At 34.6% G+C, this 21,882-nt stretch overlaps 1 pseudogene; it reads left to right on the forward strand.

The window, feature by feature from the left end:
* Nucleotides 1-15,443: 15,443 nt before the first annotated feature.
* LOC123806153 lies at nucleotides 15,444-15,952 on the forward strand (annotated as a pseudogene).
* Nucleotides 15,953-21,882: the final 5,930 nt, after the last annotated feature.

Below are 21,882 nucleotides of genomic sequence, written 5' to 3' on the forward strand. Positions count from 1 at the left end.
CGTAAGGTAACGTGTTAAAAAGTAATAGGGAAATAGTAAGAAATAAGCCTAGATGATCTTGACAAAGGTTTTAAATAATTGTTGAAAGAATGAAAGAGAAAAGCTGAACTGGAAATACAGAATTGTCCCACAATACTAGGGATGCAAATGAGGTTGAAGCCCAAAAATCTAAACTAAATATAGCAGTCTTCAAGAGTATGTGATTTTCCCCTCCAGTCATAGGGGATAAAAAGGTAAAAGTTAAAGAAAATGGAAGTGGAAAAGAAAGAGTGAGTTTATATATGCAAAAATTCATTAAGCTGTACATTTTGGATTTGTTTACTTAACCATTTATAAGTTGTACAGTAATATGAACATTAATTTTAAAAATTCTATTATCTGTCTCATTTCAAGTACCCTACCCTCCCAGCCCCAAATCAAGAGGCAAAAATGAACTTCTAAGACATTTATTTAAAAACAACATGTTAAAAAAAACTAACAAAAAGACTAAGAATGAAAACAAACAAAAACCTGGGAAAAGAACCTCTTTCCACTCAAATGCATGTTTTTAATCTGGAGTAAATTACAGACCACCAAGTATAGTCTGAGGTGGGTATAGAGCACCAGTTCCCACACAAAAATTGTTATTGTTGGCATTAGCACTTTAATCCAAAAAGGACACAAATTCTGCTCATGTTTGAATAACCCTTGCCAACAAATTGATCCCACAGCAGCAGGGCTGTAAGGAGTAGTTTCAAAGATTGAAGGGAAATATAAAGGGGAAAAAACTTGGTAAATATATTTTCTCCTACTTAGAACTGAGGATAGATCCCTTTAAAAAGAAAAAAAAAAGCTTTTTATCTTTGCTCTTTTTCCAAAAGCAGCCCAAAAGGGCATTAGAGAACATCTGTAATTTACATAAAAGGGAGAAATGCCAAAGAAATACAGATTCCACAGCTGTTAACCCAGGGGAATGTCAAATCAAGCAAATCTCTAAATAAGGTCTGAAAGGCAGATGCTCTGCTAGTGGGCAGCTAACTTCCCAAACCAGAAGTATGGAGTGGGCACATGGAAAGTAATGTCTGCCTTTCTGGAAAGCTACCTCTTGTCTTTATATAGTCAAACCAGCACAATGCAAAATTCCTTTGCCAATTAAGATATACCCAAACAAATCTTGAAATTTTGCCTGGCCACCATCTACCCCATGAACATAGGAAGGGATTTTCCTTACCATTTTAATGTTTATCTTTTTCATCTACTCAATATTACTTGTTGGTTTAACAATATCAGCAGAGTAAAAGCTCCCAAATTGTACAATATCAAAAGTCAATAAGATTTCAGAAATTCTCTAAGAGGCTATAGAACCAGATCCCATGAATTCAAATTCAGCTCCTTTATTTCCTGTGTTACCTTGACCAAGTTGCTTTACATTTACAGACCCCAGTTTCTCACCTGTAAAATGAAGATAATATTACCTACTCATAGAGTTGTGAGAATTAGTCAATGCATCGGTACATACAGATACAAATATTAGGTACACTGTTTAGTGTTCTGTAAGTCTTTGCTCCTCTTGTCCCTTCTTTGTCAATTTGGAGCAATTTTATCTCTTTACTATGACTTCTAAAATTCATGTGGCACCTAGCATTAACTGATATAGCTTACGTATTGTGAATGCCTGATAGGCAGAAAGAAAAGGATCTCAAGCTGTGGCATGATGAATTTGCTGGTCTATTTACCAATAAATAGCTAGCAAATATTAATGACTCCATCATAGAAATAGATGTATTCAGACTTATGATTTGAAGGTTATAGGCTCAATACACCAACTCCATTTCCCTTGACTAGTAGTCATAATACATGTATTTACTGTAATGACTGACTGTCTTTTGCGGAAACTGTCAATATTCTGCATACACAGCATCTGGAAGGATTAAGCAGAACATAAGGGAATTAAAAGATACAATTAAGTGAAAATTAAGAAGAAAATAGAGAGAAAGATGTGTTCTAAATTCCTAGGAAAGAATTTTAGTACAATTTCATATTTTGCCCCCTTTTTTGTTAGACTAATAGCAAATAGAGCTCTGTCCCTTTAACTGTCAAATGGTTTTCCATCCTACACGTAATCTTTCTCCAGAGGAGTCTTTTAAAAGTTATAAATAAAATATCCCAAATATTTTCTTTTTCCCACAGATGAGAACATTAGAACGCTGACATTTTAATCTGTTCTGTACATGAGTGAGTTGTGTCAACACAGTGCTCACAGCTACAACACTGGAGGGAAAAAAACAAGTTTAATTAAAGACAGAGAAGGAACCGCATGTGGAGCCTAAGCCATTGAGATACAATGAAGAGTTGTCATCTTCAGAGTCGATTCTCTATGAACAAATATCTGTCAGTGTCAAAAGAGAAAAAAAGACATAGCAATGTACAAGTGTGATGCTATAAAGGAAAACCATGGTGGTATCAAAGATCAATGTTCAGACTAAGAATTTAAAAATAGTATTTATGTAGTACTTACTTCCAGATTCTGAACACTACTGCTAACACCATTACACATCTTTGGGTTAAATAGACATCTGTGAACCATATCTATGTTGTAGAAGACAGAGCGGAAGCACAACAAGGGAAAGCCAGAATCACCAGGTGATGGCTTAGCAGCAATAGATATTGCTTTTACTAGTTTTATTCTAGAATATCAGCTATATTCCTTCCTCAAATTCTAATTTGAAGGGGAAAGTAACATTATTACAATGGTACTTCCAAAATTAAGCATAGCTTTAACTGAATTCTAACAATAGCTTGCTTGCCTCTACCTGCCCTTCTGCCAGGCTATCACTGGAGCCAGTACAGCACCATGAGAAGAAAACAGGACAGATGTGCCCAGGTTCCACCCTCAGGTCTGCCACTTGCTAGCTCGGTAACTTTTGAGCAACTTACTTATTTCAGATGCCTTTTCCTCATCTGTAAAATAGGTATGATAGCAATTACTAAATAGTGTTATTGTAAGGCTCAGTGAGATAATGTGTGTACTTAGTTCACTTCTTGAGAGAGATAGTAGGTGCTCCATAAATAAAATTATTAACTTTTGATTTTTATAACACTGACAACTTGATGATTGTGGTGCCATCATATTCTCCAAATTCCATATTACTTATGACTACAACTGCTTTTTCCACCTGTAACATAGCATAACTCACTTTTGTGGAAATATTTAGTATTACATATAAGTACCTACAGGTCTGCACATATATATACACACACACAAACACACACATATAAAGACATATATGTGGATATATGTGTATATAAAAATATACATACACACAGGAGTTGGCAAAAGTAGGTTTACAGTTGTGAGTATGCAAAACATAGAATTTAATTTTTGTATTGTTATTTTAAAATTATTTTACTACAACTATAAACCTATTTTTTCTTTTTTGTGGCACAGTATTACAGAATGTTTATCAGTATGGGTTCTTATGTTAAAACTGCCTGCTAGCCCTGGCTGGTGTAGCTCAGTGGATTGAGTGCAGGCTGCAAACCAAAGTGTTGCTGGTTCGATTCCCAGTCAGGGTACATGCCTGGGTTGCAGGCCATGACCCCCAGCAACCGCACATTGATGTTTCTCTCCCTCTCTCTCTCTCTCTCTCTCTCTCTCTCTCTCCCTCCCTCCCTTCCCTCTCTAAAAATAAATAAAATCTTAAAAAAACACACAAAAAACTGCCTGCTTAACTGATTACATTTCAATCTTGACAGTAATATTTAACAGCTGTACAATTTTGGCAAATTACTTATCTGTGGCTTGATATCCTCATTTGTAAAATGAGGATATAAAAATATTTTATATTTATAGAGCTGCTGTTAATATTAATTATATTAAATATACATAAAGTTATTAGGATAGTGCTGGTCCAAGTATGAGTTAAAAAACATTACTATTACCCAATAAATGCATGTGCAAAAGATATTATTTTACATTTATTATAATAGTTTTAAATCTTCCTCAGAATTTATAATATAAAGTTGTAGGGAGAGGGAATGGGGTAAATATCATAGTTAAAACAATGGGAACCTGCATAACTGGAAAAAAACGCAAAGATAAAAACACATGAATAAAGACTAATATAAGGGAAAAAATCCAGGCTTTACAGGGGGCACCAAACTGAATGAGTTAGTCATGTAATGAACTGGAAAAGATGCAACACATAAAATGCCATATTCTAACTGTGTTTAGAACAGCACCATGAAGAAGACAGGAAAATTCGGACAAACAATGAAGGAAATACAAGTTATTTAAAAACAGTAAAACACACGAGCAAAGGTATGACAGAAATACAAAAGGCCCATCTGGAGGCCAGTAAACAGATTTGCGTGCCTGGTACTGAGAGTTCCTACAGAAGAACACTTAATTTGGTGCTCTCAGTTCCTTTCCCTCAGAGCTCAGCATTCACACAGAAAGTGCTCAGGAAATATCTATTGGAAAAGATAGAATGAATCCCAACTGCAACTAGTCTCAAATACTAGATATCTTAAGCACAGCTTCCCAATCAGTGTGCCAATGTGTACTGGTGTGCCCAAACTAGGTGATGGGTGTAATGAGATGGTGATACTCTCAGACCTTGGAGTTCAGAAACTTCAACCATAAGATGGCTTGCCTACTACCCCAGTGCTACATAAATATCAGTATTTTCTAAATGTACCATGCCATAAAACACTGGGAAACAATTGGTTAAAAATATGGCCATTAGGCAATAGTAATGGGACAAAGATTAAGAAGACTAAACAGAAGAAGGTATAATATACAGTAGCCATTGACTAGTTTGGTGGTTGTGTGGAAGATCAATTAAGGAGGAAAAAGACATGAAGCTCAAAAGAGCAGTTCAAAAAAAAATACTGTAATGGGCAAGGCACAAAAAAATAAGAGCCTAAATTAAGGTAGTAACAAAAGGGATGAATTCAAAACAGGTTGTGAAAGAATAACTGCTTAGATTCAATTTACTTTAGTTCAATAAACATTTATTGCTGCCTATTATGTGTCAGCCATTTGCCAGACATTAGGGATTTAAAAAATTGAAGAAATAATTCCAGTCATTAGGAATTCTTTTATTGTAGAAACAGAATTCCAGGTTTTCCTTAGTGCATTCTATTGCACATTAGCTCTTAGAAGAAAGGAAATATTAAAAGGTGTTACACATTACACTATAAACCAAAGGTAGTTTTAACTTACCCATTAAAGTTTCCAAAAGTAAGCCTTTTGGTTAAAAGGCTCAATATCAGGAGCCAGAGGGCTATGGAGAGAATTTTGTGGAATAATTACTTAACACAATAGTTGTGCAAGTAGTTCTTAGTATACTTATATCTGAGCAAGTGTTAGAATGCATGTTATTGGCAACTCCTTTTTTAGCCTTTATGAGATGATATCAACAACTATCATTTATTATGGGCTCACTATATATCAAGCATTGCCATTTTACATACATGATCTCATTTTATCCTCCCAACATCCCTGAAGGGTATTATTCCCACTTTGTTCATGAAAACAAAGGTTTAGAATACTAAGTCACTTATCTAAGATTACCCAGCTATAAAATGGAAAAACCAAAATTAAACCCAGGCCCAACTAACTCCCAAGTCTATGCACTTATTAAATGTTTTAGTAGATAAGCCATTTCCAAAAGAGCTTTTAGGAAGGCATCTGACATAGAGACACTGATGCAAACATGGCAAAACCCATGTACTGTTCTATGACAGGGTGTGTTTGCCTAAAGCTTACTGACTAGATTCACATGGTAAGTAATCTAAGAGGTCTGTGTATTAGTTTTCTACTGCTGCTGTAAGCAATTATCACAAACTTAATTACTTAAAACAATCCAAATTTATTATCATACAGTTTTACAGGTTAGAAGTCTGACATGAGACTCACTGGTCTGAGGTCAAGGTGTCAGCAGGGCTACATTCCTTTGTTCAGGCTCTAGAGAATCCACTTCCTTGCCTTTTCCAGCTGTAGTGGCTACCAGCATTCCTTGGTTCATGGGCCCTTGCCACTGTCTTCAAGGAAAGCAACAGTAGGTTGAGACCTTCTCATACTGCTCTTTCCTGTTCTTTCATAATCCCATCTCCCTTCCACTGCTAAAAGGCTCTCCAATTATGAGGAAATGCGTGATAAGTTTAGATATGGCTAGATATCCACCATAATCTCCCTATCTCAAGGACTTTAACTTAACCACATCTGCAAAGTCCCCTTTGGTGTTTAACGTAACAGGTTATGGTAATTAGGACACAGACATTTTTTGGGGATGGGAGCAAGTGCTTACCATAGTCTGATTATAAGAGAGTGAAGCACTCAATGCTTCAACTATGGAACCAGCCTACTTGTTCTGGTTCCACATGCACAAGTCAACTTACTAATAATATTTTGGATTCCCTGTAGCTTAATTATAGAAAAAGAATGTGCTATCCAGAGGATATAGTGTCCATTTTATTATACATTATATTAAATAATTTGTTTTCTGAGATATACATTAGTCTCTTGTGAGTGCTATCAGAATCAGTCAGAATATCTCAGTTCAAAAACTCTAGGAATCAGGCAATATCAATTACCTGAATCTTGAAGTTAAAGATCCAGAGTCAAGGGTAGGAGGGGTAGGTATATTGAAAAGGTTTATGATTAAAAAAAAAACAACCTTTTGAAAATCATGTTTAAGAAGCTATATATAATTAGATATATCTAAGAATGTAGTTATAAGTCACTCTTTGATTTATAAGACTTGAATCAACAAAGAGAATAGTCACAGTTTTCTAACTGTACTTGTGTAATCAATCATATGGTTTGAAGTAAATGTCCTTAGAAGACAGTGGGGAATTTTAAATCAGCAACTTTAAAACTTGGACCACATAAATCAGTGGTTGCCTAGGACTTTGGTATTGGGAAAGAATAGGGAGTGACTGCTAATGAGTGTGGGGTTTCCTTCTGGGACAATAAAAAAATGTTCTAAAATTGATTATGGTGATGGTTGCACAACCCTATGAATAACAAAAAATCATTGTGTTGCACATTTTAAATGGATGAATTGAATAGTATTGAATAATATCTCAATAAAGTTGTTTAAAAAACTTGGGTCACAAAGAGAAGACAATGACAGAAGGACCTGATGAAATACTAGGATTAAATGAATGAAAGGGTCTCACCCAATTTAAGTTAAGATCTTAATGAAGATCCTCCTTTAATATCGCTTACTTTTATCCTTGCTCTCTTTACTCCAGCTTTTCACAAACTCTGTTCTTGGAAAAGTCACAACTTCCCACTCTTTACCTTTACTTTTATGTGTGTCTTAGTTTACTCATCAATTAATATGTACATACAATATATGAGGTCTGTCCAGAAAGTATTCAGCCATGCACTATGGAAAATAGAGACCTTTATTAAAGAAGATACAAGATACAAGAAACATTGTACATAGGACAATGATGCCTCAGTCCCCTTCAAAGTAGGCACCTTAGGACCTCACACAGTTCTCCCAATCACCATCAGCCGCCTGTTGTATTTTCCTGAATCTCATCAACAGTCTGAAATCTCTTCCCTTTCAAAGGTGATTTTAGTTTTGGGAAAAGCCAGAAGTCACAGGGTGCCAAATCTGGGCTATAGAGGGGCTCAGTCACCTGGGCTATTTGATGTTTCACCAGAAAATTCTGCACAAGACGTGATGAAGCTGCCAATCACCAGTTGCCCATAGCCTTGGCCTTCTCAATCATCTGAATAGTTTCTGCAGAAGAATGTTCAAGCTTAATGCAAAATTTGATGCAGACTTGTTGCTCTACTCACTCAGTCATTTTGAATGTGATGGGCCACACAGTATACCTGCTCACTCAACCGCATTTACCACCCCCACTGATCAGTACAGTGAAGTCGTCATTGTTCACAAATGGGCATTCTGGTCCACTCTCCCTGGATGCCAGGTTACATCGATGTTGCATAAACAGTTCTTGTTATATTAACAATGGCTAGACTTTTTCTGGACAGACCTCATATATAACACACTTATTACAAAGACTATAAATACTGGATGTGATTTTGATGTCAACTCCCAATGTTCTTTACTAAAGAATAAGTAGGGATAAGGGAACCATTCCCATCCTGATCCCATTTATTTTTTAATTTTTATTGCTTACACTGTTACAAATTTTCCTCCCTTTGCCCTCTTCCACCCAGCCCTCACCCCCATTTCCCTTGGTCCATAACCACACTGTTGTCTGTGTCTATGGGTTATGTATACATGTTCTTTGGCTAATCTCTTTACCTTCTTTCATCCTGTTACCCCTCCTGTGTCCCTTCTGACAGCTGTCTGTCTGTTCCATGAATCCATGTCTCTGTTTCTGTTTTGTTCATCAGTTTATTTTGTTCATTAGATTCCACATGTACGTGAGATCATATGGTATTTGTCTTTCACTGACTGGCTTATTTTACTTAGCATACTGATCCAATTTTAGATGCTCATGTTTTGTCACCCTTATTCTGCATTGTGTGTGGATTCTCTATAAGCCCTAAATCATTCCATGTGCCACAACAGCCTGTGGGAGATTCATGCCTTCTTGAATCAAGATTATCGTATTAAATTCAAAGAATTTTTGGTCTCTACTTGTAATGAGGAAAGTTCACTTTAGTAGACAATCTTCATTTGCTCTATTTTATAGTTATAATTATTATAATGCTCAATAATGACCCTATTGATCTGCACAATGTTATTAAATGACCTCTCTGCACTTCTTTTTACCTGCATCCTCTTTCTCAGGAACAATAATATCCCCTTTATCCAAACACCATAGCAGAGTAAAAACTGGCTGGAAGGGGTCACTAAGTGGTTATAAATTTGAAGCTCAGGCAAGGTTTTGCTTGAAGCTTTCTTGTAGCTTCAAGCTACAAGATATGAAAATAATCAACTAAATAGCCTCTAACATCCCCTTTGAATAAGTGATCAAATCATTTCAAAGAAACATTTTCCTGAAACTGATACATTAAAGCAATTCAGTTAAATTGATAAAACATCATTATCCAATCACACCAACAGGGATTCCTTCAGTCTTGTGATGGAACACTTCCCTCATATGGGCTTAGACAAAATGGTCTAGTTACTTTTCTACATGAGAGTTATGAGATCACTCTCTATTCTCAGAATAACAGAATGAATGGAGGTTGTAACCCAAATCCTTGGGTTTACCTGTGCTTATATACTGGGTTCATCTGTTGAACGACAGGCCTATCCATGCAATAAAGTTTATTCCCATATCATGGTATATCCAGTTGTATATGCAGAAAGAATGTGATGGTTGAAGAATAGAAAATCAATATATACTATCCACACTATAGAGTGTAGTATTATATAATGTCCTTGCTCTTAAATATGAATAACTGAACTTGTAGAACAAATGTACCATAAAGTCAGCTACTGATGCAAGACTACCTTTGTTAAATAGTTTATATTATTCATTGTTCAGGTTTCTGCAAAAAGTAAGGATTGCAGTTAAAACTGGAGACCTTTGAATGTTGTTACAAAATGGCTTACAAAGCAATTTATAGCACATTTATAAGTTTGTCAAGATTGTGGGGTTTAACTGGTGCAACTGGCTTGTTTTATTTCAAAGATATCACTGTAGTAAAATTCTATTTATACTTTTTTTATGTTTTAGTAATATCTTTTTTTCTCTTTTGTTGTTGCTGTTGTTGTATAAGGGACCCGTGGACCAAGAGGTGGGGGTGGGTAGGGGCAGGGGAGAGTAATGGGGAGAAAATGGGGAAAACTGAGATTGTGTGTGTTTTTTTTTAATGCATACAGAAACTTGGGCCATATTCCAGGGATCCTTTCAGACAATCAAAAGGTGAATTTTCCAAGCAGGCAGCTGTAGCTCATTAGATCTGCCATGGACCGTGAAAGCCACTTGCCAATAATGTTGAAAGATTATTGCTCATTTCAATCTTGCCTAAGAGGACAGGTCTTTCTTTGATAAAACATTAGTGAAAAACACTGAATTTGGGGTTGTGACTGGAACAGCTCAGCACACATGGATGGAAACTCAATAGAGAAACTAAAGCCAAGTAGAGACAGCAGATTGATGTTCTAGCTTTTCACCTTCAGAGACCAGAGCTTCCGCCAAGATCTGGGGAAAGAAAAACTAGCAATAACAATGCACTTGCAGCACGCATGATAATCACACCATCTGACCTGACAGACTGTCAGTGTGAATGGCAAAGTATCTACATATGACTGAGTTTTATAATCTCACCTGCTCAAAACAGAGAAATGTAAGGGGCCAATCAAATCAGCTTTGAATGTCAGTCACTGTCTAAGCAATGCAGTTAATCAGAAAAATCAGGATCAAACTTAAAAATTATCTAAGTCCTTATTCAGTAACACAAAGACAACTAAGGAAACCCTAGATATTTAAAATTCTATAGAATTAAGCTGAATGTTAGTATGCAACAGCTAGTGTGTCAAAGATGAAAATACAGCTATCTGGATAATTTGTGTAAATATTAAGTAGTCTTGCTCTTCAGACAGTTTTAAAATCTAGATTACTACTTAACACACAACTAAAATTCAGCTGGATACATAGAGCCTGGGGCTCTATGTATAATAGTTAAATAGTTTATATTATTATATATAGTTTATATATATATATATATTTATATATATATAAATATAGTTTATATTATAAACTATGAGAGCCTGATGTTCAGTTTAGACATTAGCACTAAGAGGGATTCTAGGATACAAGTTATGTTCAGTGTTTTTTAACACTCACCCATGGACATGTTTATTAATTTTTAGAAAGAGAAGAAGAAAGAGATAGAGAGATAGAGAGAGAACAAAGTGAGAGATATCGACTGAATGATTTCCACACGAGCCTCAACAGGCAATCAGACCCGCAACCTAGGTATGTGCCCTGACTAGTAATGGAATCCACAACTTTGTGGTGTACGGGGCAATGCTCCAACTAACTGAGCCACACAGCCAGGGCAGTTACGTTTTATTTCTTAATCAAGGTAGAACCTCATGGTATCATCAGGTTATAAAAATTCATTGAGTTGTACACTTACAATACAATATGTCAATGTTTGTGATTAAAGAAGTTTTGTGATCAAAGAAATATCATGTCCTCTTGTCAGCTGCTCCATGAATTTAGTCTCTGAGAAAAGCTATACATAGTATCGAATTCCCATTTGATAGAGAACATCCCAGCTACACACTCACTAGTTTTTCAGCTTTTCAAACTAAGCTTTTTAAGGATAGACTCAAATAGGCATCTTAGAACAATGGAACATGTTACATTAAATTTAGATCTTTAATCTCACAGGTTATAAATGAGGATTATTTCTATTTTAAAGACTTAAAAGTATTTTTTAAATAGTCCTGATAATCATGATACTTTATTCATGAAAGACCTACCAAACCACAACTCATGCAAATTACTCTTTAACAGTCACAAAGTAGCTTTTGAAAAAAATACATTAGATTGAGTACAATACTTCAATAATAGAGGGTGCTCAAAATATTTGATATTGATGACAGAGGCTAAGAGATGCACTAAGACAATGCCAAAAGTATTTAAGAGATATCATGATGGGAAAAAGAATAAGGCCAGATATGAATTTCAATTTTTCAAAACACTGTGCAGAGATATATCTATCTCCCAGGCATTGTTAAGAGTATAAAAGATGCCAAAGTCTTAAAGCTTTAGTTAATTACTTAAAATTCTATGTTAGCTTATTATTTTTATAATTTGGAATCATTGCTCAGCATCAGTTTAGTCTACTGTATCCACAATTAGAAACTATAAAGGGATACCTTCCCTTTTTATGAGACAAGTGCTATACAAATGTGATATTAAAGAGACAGACAGAAATTCACATGTGCAATTTTCTATATATCACAAGAATCTCAAGACCATGACAGTATATTAGGCTAAGGCAGATAGTAGTAATTAGCTATATTTATTTTAAAAAATCATAGTTACTCCCTATGTTTTAGAAATAAATTATCCAAGAAGGCAAACTGCAACTCAAGCTAAATGTTCACAAGGCACAGAAAGTTATCTGATTGGTTGGTGTTTGTTTCTGTTAATAATACGGCAACAATTTGAAATCTGATTCCATGAAAGGAGCATTTTTCTTATAAAAGGAACATTTACATAACTTACTATAAATTAAAATTAATATAATGGTTCAAAATTCTGAGAAAGAAAAATAATTAAACTTAGTTTTAACCTTTGGTTAAAACAAACTTTTAAATGCGTGTCTGATACTAATGGCTCAGTTTTTCCACATGAGTTATACCTTTTAAAATGTATTTTTAGCAAATGGCAGCACAGAGAAATCAGTCCAAAGTTCATAACAGTTCTTCCCTAACATTAACTGTGGTCTTAATGAAATACTGCTTAAATTTATCTCCAAATAATCAAAAGTTGAATCGTATGAAATTTCTATTAAACGTAGGTCAAAAACAGTTGAATCCTGGCAATTTCATGTTGCTCAACCTAGTGATAGGTTTTCAGACAGCTCCAACTCTACTCCAGGAAAAAGTAAATAGATACACAAAAAATGTTGACATAATGGGAAAAGTCATGTAAAAAGTGTTTCCAAGGGAAAAAACTAAATGAAAATGTATAACAAGAAATAAAAATAGTGGGCTATATGAGGAGAAAAAAAATCAAGTAGTTTAACAGGTTACTGAAATCTTGGTAGTGATCAATAAATCGACTTCTTCACCTTTTATGAAGAGGCTGTACTTAGCAAATCACTGTGTAAGTTGCCTCAATAACAGCACTCTTGCTATCAAGTTTACTTACAATGATTCCAACAAAGAAATTAATTTCTTAGATGACAAAAAAGGTTATCTGAAACTGGGAAAACACAGGAGACTGAGCTTTCTGCTAATAAAACAGACAAATATCAATCTAGGCATTGAATTCTGCGCTGTTTCATGCTCTGCAAACTCTGAGTTCACTAGAGCTCAACCACTGCCATCACTTAAGGCACACACACACACACACACACACACACACACTTGCCCAGACTTACCTATTTTAGTAGAATCCGTAGTTTTAGCACTGAAAGTTCCATCAACTAAAAACCTAAGCCTAGGCATTTAATTGGTTACCCAGTTCTGCAGCTGTACCCAGTCCATGCATGTGTACATGTGCACACACACTCTCCCATCCACATTCCAAACTCCAAAGAATGTTTTCCTACAACTTACGATAACTCTATTAACTCTTCAGAAAGTAAGTGGTGTATACCATTATCCAATAGCTATTACTCATTTTAAGACTACATAAATAAAATATGTAACTAGCAGTGATCAAATCTGAGAACTTAGAAACTGCCATTTATCACAAGCCATCAACTCACTTTTTCTTAAAAGATTCCATGTTTAAATCATATTCATAAGTATTATCACTGGTAATCTGTTACAATTACTCTATTTTGTAAATATGAGGAAAATCTCTGTGGCATTCAGTAGGTTTGTATCTCAGCTTTACCACTTGCAAACAATGTAACCTTAGGAGAAATTGCTTAACCTCCTAATTCTCTACTTCCTAGTATGTAAAATGAGAATTAACAGAAACTACCTCATAGGGTTTCCATAAGTGTTAAATGATGTAATGTATATAAAATGCTTACTATAACATGGTAGCATAAAATTAATTCTCAATAAACGTTACTTGTTATTATAATTGCTAATAATATTATTGTACACTTAACTTGCAAGAACTTGCAAATTCTCTGAAGGTGGCAGTAACTTATTCCCGTCTTCTTTGGTGAAAACATTTTCTATTAAAAATAATTTATTTCTGCCCTGGCTGGCGTAGCTCAGTGGATTGAGCGCGGGCTGCGAACCAAAGTGTCGCAGGTTCGATTCCCAGTCAGGGTACATGCCTGGGTTGCAGGCCACGGCCCCCAGCAACCGCACATTGATGTTTCTCTCCCTCTTTCCCTCCCTTCCCTCTCTAAAACTAAATTAAAAAAATAAAATCTTTTAAAAAAATAATAATTTATTTCCTCATATAATATTTAGATTTTCAGGACTATTCTTTCTGACTATAAAAACTAAGAAAATCTCCATTAGTTTAGAAGAAAGAATATCCTTAAAATTAATTGCTTCTTTATATGTAATTTCTTACTATTATTGAATTTCAATATCAGATATAATAGTGCAATTAAAAAATAAAAATCAGAGCTCCTTGCCCCTTAACTTTAATGAAATATAATATTTAAGGGGCTAAAGTACAGGTGATAAAGTTTTATATCAGCTAAAGAAAAGTTTAAATATGAAATCAAAATAGAGTCAAATTAGATTTTAGAATTTGAGGAGACCTTTAAAATCATCTAGTCCATTCCTTCATTTTATAAATAAAACCCCCAAAATGTGATTTGTCCAATGTCTTGTGGTCAGAAGAATCAGAGATAGTATAGGATTTCAGGTTTCCTGATACCTACTGTATGTCTTTTCAGTATGCTTCTCTCCAAATCATAAGAGAAAATCATGAAACAAACCCCTATTCAAAATGTCTAATAAAAGTCATGTTCGCATGCACACAGATAATTAAGAGAAGGTGTGATAAGAAGAAAGAAAGAAAAATAACTGGTATGATATAGTAGAAAACACACTTTGAAGTCAAACAGAGCCTGCCTTAATTGCTAGCTCCGTCACTCCTTCTTTGCTGTGTCAATTGTCAGAGTACTTACTTTGAGTTTGTCAGGTTCCTCATTTGTAAAGTGGAGGTGATACTACCTAGAACAAACAAGATAAAAAGGGTTAGAATAGCACAATGGTTGGGAGGCACACTACCTCAGTTTGAATCCCAATTCCACAACTTACTTGTTTGATCAAGTTACATAATTTCTTTGAACCATGGGAAGTACTTTAGTGAAGAACCTGGCACATTACTGTAACAAGTTTCAGTGTTATCAACAGTATATATACATCACCTGGCACTTAGCGGGTAGTGAATAATAAAAACCACCACTACCACCACCAACAACAAACACCTGCTTTTATAAGTAAGCCAGACTGATAAGGCCAACATGATATATAAATATCAATGCTATCTAGAGTAAAATATGCCCATACCCTGAAATGTGCAAAAAGTTCATTAAACTGGGATTAAATGTCAAATTCAAAAAGTGCAAAAGATGAAATCTATTAAGTAAATAATCATTCTGTAGTGACTTTTTTTTAAATTGTGGTTTTTAAGGTATTGAACTTTAAAATGCTCAATTCACAAGTCTGAAAAATATGGGATAAAGTCAGAGGTTAGGTGTTAGCAAAAGGCTTAAAATGTATGAAATAAAGCTAAGTGAAGCATCTCATGTTGCAACCAATGCCCAGCCTAGCCACATCGCTTGGCCCATGGCCGTCTACCCCTACTGCCCAGCTCCAGGCCAGCTCCGACCCAGCTGTGGGGAGGGGATGCCAGACCAGAGCTTCTGCGGACAGTCTTCCAGAGGGTTGATAAAGACAGGAGCAGCATAATATCCGACAATGAGCTTCAGCAAGCACTATCCAACGGCACCTGGGCTGTTTAATCCCGTGACCGTCAGGTCAATCATATCAATGTTTGACTGCGAGAACAAGGCTGGTGTGAACTTCAGCAAGTTCACAAGTGTTTGAAGTACATCACGAACTGGAAGGATGTCTTCCGCACCTACAACAGAGACAACTCAGAAGTGATTTGCAAGAATGAGCTCAAGCGAGCACTCTCAGGTTTTGGCTACGGGCTATCTGACCAATTTCAGGACATCCTCATTTGAAAGTCTGACAGGGAAGGACGGGGACAGATTGCCTTTGACAACTTCATCCAGGGCTGTACCATCTTGCAGAGGTTGACAGATATATTCAGATGTTACAGTAAGGATCAGGACAGCTGGATTCAGGTGTCATATGAACAGTATCTGTCCATGTTCTTCAGCATCGTATAACACTGGCCTTTTACAAATAGCAACATGACTTACGGAAAAAAGACTGAAAATGCCAACTCTTACCTTTAACAAAACATAGCATGTATGCAGTAGATGCTGTTCTTCCTTTAGACTTTATACAATTAATATTTGGGGACCCAACAGAGCATATGTACGTCCCCAAAGCTGATCAACATTTTTGCAGTAATAACAATAGTGATATTGTTACTCGTATACAGGCATTTGATTTGGGACTCTTTAATTGTGCCATGAGGTAAGATATAATAATGTTTCAGATACTCTGCATGTAAAATATTCATCATGTGCTTTTCTATATAGCTCTGGTTCTATAGTGGAAATACTTTTATTAGCCAATAGGAAATAATACAGAACTTGCACAGAAGGCATTTTATGTGCCTTACTTTTTTAAAAAAGGGGGTTATTGTAATCATTTGAATATGCAATGTAAGCAATAAAGCAATGTAACCCTTGGGGGGGAAGAAAAAGAATTAAGCTAAAATTATAACAATGATACATTAGAAAATCTGTAAAAGACCAACTGTGTATAGAAGGAACTGTCAGCTTTGGAAGACTGTCTATTGTGACATGGTTTTCATAAACTCCTAATCAAAAATATAGTAAAAGACAAAGAAACAGTAGAAAACCAAATCCAACATTTCACCGTTTAAGAGAATCAATTCCCAGGTGATTAGAAAAGATCTATTTCTGAACTGGGTGGAAAAGTCATGATTCCTAAATCCAAAGGGAAATTAAAACCACAAAGTTTAAACGAAACAGCATGAATAAATCAATACCTTACAAAATAAAAAGGAATAATTTAGTTTGCAGCTTTTCCTTTACAAAAATTCTATTTTTAGATCAGATACAGTGGTTTAAGATGCTACCATGTCTTTAAGCTCCATTTGGTAGGGAATACCTGTTTGGCTCTGCCACTTCTAAAGGTAAATAGGAGGTTTTGCATTTAAGTTACAATGTGGAATACTTCAGAGTAACCTCATGCCAAAATGGCACATTTCTGAGGGATGCAAAGGTATTCAATAAAAAGCTTTTAAAGGCATATTTTTAAACTTGCAGCAGGAAAGCTTTTCTGTGTCAAGACAGTAATTCCTTTAACAGCATTGATCAAAATGTCATTCTTTTATGAGTGTACAATACCTTTTAATGGCATACAACAAGCCATTAGGGTTATACACCTCTGTATAGCAGACAACTTACTGGAAAAAAGAGAACACTGGCCAAGATACAGCCAGTAGGTTTTATGCTTCTAATAAAGGAACTTTTCCCCCTAGCTGCTTCATTCTGAACTCCACCACTGAAATTATCCAATGATTAAATATAAGCTCTCTTCACTTCTGTTATTTAGAAGTGCTAAACTGCAAGGTCTAAACAGTATCTTGTAGATACCATAGTATGGCCTTGAAAACAGCCTCTCACCCAAGGCCAGTGAGAAATTATTCATGAAGATTAGAAAAGAATTGATGGTGTTATTTACTTTGCTACTTTCTGGGGAAAGAAGTGAATTTTAAAAAAATGTTATGAGATGATCACTTTTCATATTTATTTACAAAGCCAAACACTAAAGGAACATTAAAGTTATGTATTACTCTACCATAAAATCTCTCTCTTCATCAACTAATATTGATTAGGTAATCTTTCATAAAAGGCAGTGACTTAAAAATCATCTTAAAACAAGTCCTTGTCTTTGGGTTATTAATGCTTTAAGGAATATAAATTCTATAAATACTTAGAAAACTTCATCATGGGAGTATATAAACCCTTAAAAAAACTTCCATCAATTTACCAAATTTCTAACCATGCGGGAAATGGAGAAGTTAGAGGTGGGGCAAAAATAAAAAGGGGGACTACTCTTGCTGTTCATGTTAAACTTTTATTTTTCACTATTAAAGAAAATATGACTTTTAAGTAGAAATAAAACCTGTAATTATAGAAACATCTCAAATATATTGATTGTAGCCTAAATCTCTAATTTCTGAAAATTATTTAAGTTTCACAGAGTCTAAAAAATGTTAAAGAAATACACAGGATTATAAGAAAATAATAAGAACAATTATATGCAAAAAAATGGACAATTTGGAAGAAATTGATAAAACCCTAGAAACACACAACCTTCTAAAACTGAATCAGGAAGAATAAGAAAATCTAAATAGACTGATTAAAAGTAATGAAATTGAAGGAATAATAAAAAAACTCCCAACAAACAAAAGTCCTGGACCCAAGAGCTTCACAGGTAAAGTTTACCAAACATTGAAAGAAGAACTTATCAAGTTCTTCTTATCAAACTATTTCCAAAAAGTCAAGAGGAGGGAAGACTTCCCAACTCATTTTATAAGGCCAGCATTATTCTAATTCCAAAACTAGAAAAAGACACTACAAAGAAAGAAAATTATAGGCCAATATTTCTGATGAACAAAAATACTAGCAAACTGGATCTAGCAATACATTAAAAAGATCATACACCATGATCAAGTGGGATTTATTCCAGGATGCAAGATTAGTATAATATCTTCAAATCAATAAGTGTGATATACCACATAAACAAAATGAAGGATAAAAATCATATGATCCTATCAATAGATGCAGAGAAAGCATTTGATAAAACCCAGCATGCATTTATGATAAAAAAAAAAACCTCTCAGCTATGTGGGAGTAGAGGGAACATACTTCAATATATTGGGTTGGCCAAAAAGTTCGTTTGTTTTTTTCTGTAAGATGGCTCTAGTAGAGCTTAGTTGCCTTTAACTTCATTTGAAACAATTTTGTTAGATTGTATTGAGATAAATGTCATATCAGTGTGCATTTTTTAAAAACTTATCAAAATTGAATTTTTGTGCAACCATTTTAATATTGAAGATGGAAGAAAATAAGCAACATTTTCAGCATATTACCCTTTATTATTTCAAGAAAGGTAAACATGCCACTGAAACGCAAAAAAAAAAAAAAGGTTTGTGCAGTGTATGGAGAAGGTGCTGTGACTGATTAAAAGTGTCAAAAGTGATTTGTGAAGTTTTGTGCTAGAGATTTCTCACTGGATGATGCTCCACAAGTTGGGTAGACCAGTTGAAGTTGACAGCAATCAAATCAAGACATTAGCTGAGAAAAATCAATGTTATACCATAGGAGAGATAGCTGACATACTCAAAATATCCAAATCAATAGTTACAGATGAAAATGAAAAAATGTGTCTTTTATTTTTATGGAAAAAGTCATACAGTCTTCTTGGCCAATCCAATAATTAAGGTCATATATGAGAAACCCACAGACAACATCATACTCCATGGGTAAAAACTGAAAGTACTTCCCTTAAGATAGGAATGAGACAGGGGTGTCCTTTTTCACCACTTGTATTCAACATAGTACTGGAAGTCCCACCCACAGTAATCAAACAATTAGAAGAAATAAAAGGCATCCAAATAGGAAAGGAAGAAGTAAAACTGTTAATATTTGCAGGTGACATGATACTGTATATAGAGAACCCTAAAGGTCTCACCAAAAAAACCTGCTAGAACTGATAAATGAATTCAGTAAAGTAGCAGGATACAAAATAAATACCAGAAATTGGATGCATTTTTATACACCAATAATGAAATATCAGGAAGAAAAACTAAGAAAACAATCCTGTTTCAATTGCATCAAAAAACAAACAAACTGCCTAGGAATAAATTTAACCTAGGATATAAATGACCTGTACTCAGAATATTATGAGATACTGAAGAAAGTTACTGAAGATACGAATAAGTAGATGCAAATACCATGTTCATGGATAGGAAGAATTAACATCATTAAAATGTTCATACTACCCAAAGCAATCTATTGATTCAATGAAATTCTTATTAAGATACCAATGGTATATTACATAGAACTAGAACAAATATTGTGAAAATTTATATGGAACCATAAAAGACACTAAGTAGCCACAGCAATCTGGAAAAAGAAAAACAAAGTTGGAGGAATCATGCTACCTAGTATCAAACTATACTACAAGGCCATAGTAATCAAAACGGCATGATACTGGCATTAAAAACAGACATACAGATCAATGGGGCAGAATAGAGCCCAGAAATAAACCCATGACTATATGGTTAAATAATGAAATATTTGGAAAATATTTGAATATATTTTAATAATATTTTAATAATATTTAATAATATTTTCAAATATTTCAAATATTTGAAAAAGGAAGCAAGAACATACAATGGAGTAAAGATAGTCTATTCAATAAATAGTGTTGGGAAAATTGGACAGATGTATGTAAAAAAATAAAATGACCTATTTTTTATACCATACACAAGAATAAATTCAAAATGGATGAAAGACAAATGTTAGACTCAAAATGACAAAAATCCTAAAAGAAAACATATGCAGTAAAATTATGGATATTTCTTGTAGCAATATTTTTTCTGTTACATCCCCTCAGCCAAGGGAAACAAAAGAAAAAAATAAACAAATGAGACTACATCAAACAAAAGGATTCTGCACAGCAAAGGAAACAACAAAATGAAAAGATGACTGACTGAGTGGGAGAACATACTCAAAGATACACCAGATAAGGGGTTGATATCCAAAATTTATAAAACACTTATAAAACTCAACAGCAAAAAAAAAAAAAATTAAAAATGGGCAAAGGAGCTACATAGACATTTCTCCAAAGAGGACATATAGATGGCCAATAGACATATGAAAAGATGTTCACATCATTAACTATCAGAGGGATGCAATTTAAAGCCACAATAAGGTATCACGTCACATTGTCAGAATGGCTATCATCAATAAATCAACAAACAACAAGTGCTGGCAAGCATGTGGAGAAAAGGAAACCCTTATGCACTGTTGGTAGAAATGAAGATTGGTGCAGCCACTGAGGGAAACAGTGTGGAGTTAACTCAAAAAATTAAAAATGAAACTGCCTTATGACCCAGAGATTCCACTTCTGGCAATATATCTGAAGAAGTCTGAAACACTAATTCAAAATAATGTATGTATCCCTATGTTCTTTGCAGCATTATTTACAATAGCCAAGATTTGGAAGCAGCCCAAGTACCCATCAATAGATTAATGGATAAAAAAAGACTTGGTACATTTACACAATGGAATAATATTCAGCCATAAAAAAGAAGAAACTCTTACCTTTTGTGACAGCATGGATGGACCCGGAGAGGATTATGCTAAGTGAAATAAGCCAGTTGGAGAAAGTACCATATGATTTCACTTGCATGTGAAATCTAATGAACAAAATAAATTAACAAACTAGAAATAGCCTTATAGATACAGAGAACTGACCTACAGCTGCCAGAGGGGAGGGTGTTGGAAGGGGAGTTGGGTGAAAAGGTAAAGGGATTAAGCAAAAAACACCCTAAATAAACAAAAAATTCTCATATACACAGACAACAGCATGGTGATTACCAGAGAGAAAGAGGGGTGGAAAGGGGTAGAAAAGGGTAAAGGGGGAATAAATGGTGATGGAAGGAGACTTGACTTGTGGTGGTAAATACAGAATACAATATACAGATGATATATTACAGAACTATACAGCTGCAATAATTTTATTAACCAATGTCACCCCAATAAATTCAATTTAAAAGGAGCATGAATATAGCCAAGAGAAAAAAGCAAAATTACAAAAGAGTGTAAAAGGAATCGGGAATAAAGTTTTAATTTCCAAGAAAAAGAAAGAGAATGCAACATTCATAAGATTATGGCGCTAATTTTTAAAACTATAATACAAAAGAAGATAATTTTAAATAACAGAAGACATGAAAGTATATGTTAAAAAGGGCTATGAAAGATCAGGGAAAATTGACACAGATACACAACTTTGAGACATATTGTAATATACTTTAAAGATAAGGAAATAATCTTCTGAGATCATTTTTACATATAAAGCAAAATCAAACTGGCATCAGACTACTTAG

This window comes from Phyllostomus hastatus, unplaced genomic scaffold (assembly GCF_019186645.2).
Source record: "Phyllostomus hastatus isolate PE091 unplaced genomic scaffold, TTU_PhHast_1.1 phas_scaffold_345, whole genome shotgun sequence".
NCBI lineage: Eukaryota > Metazoa > Chordata > Mammalia > Chiroptera > Phyllostomidae > Phyllostomus > Phyllostomus hastatus.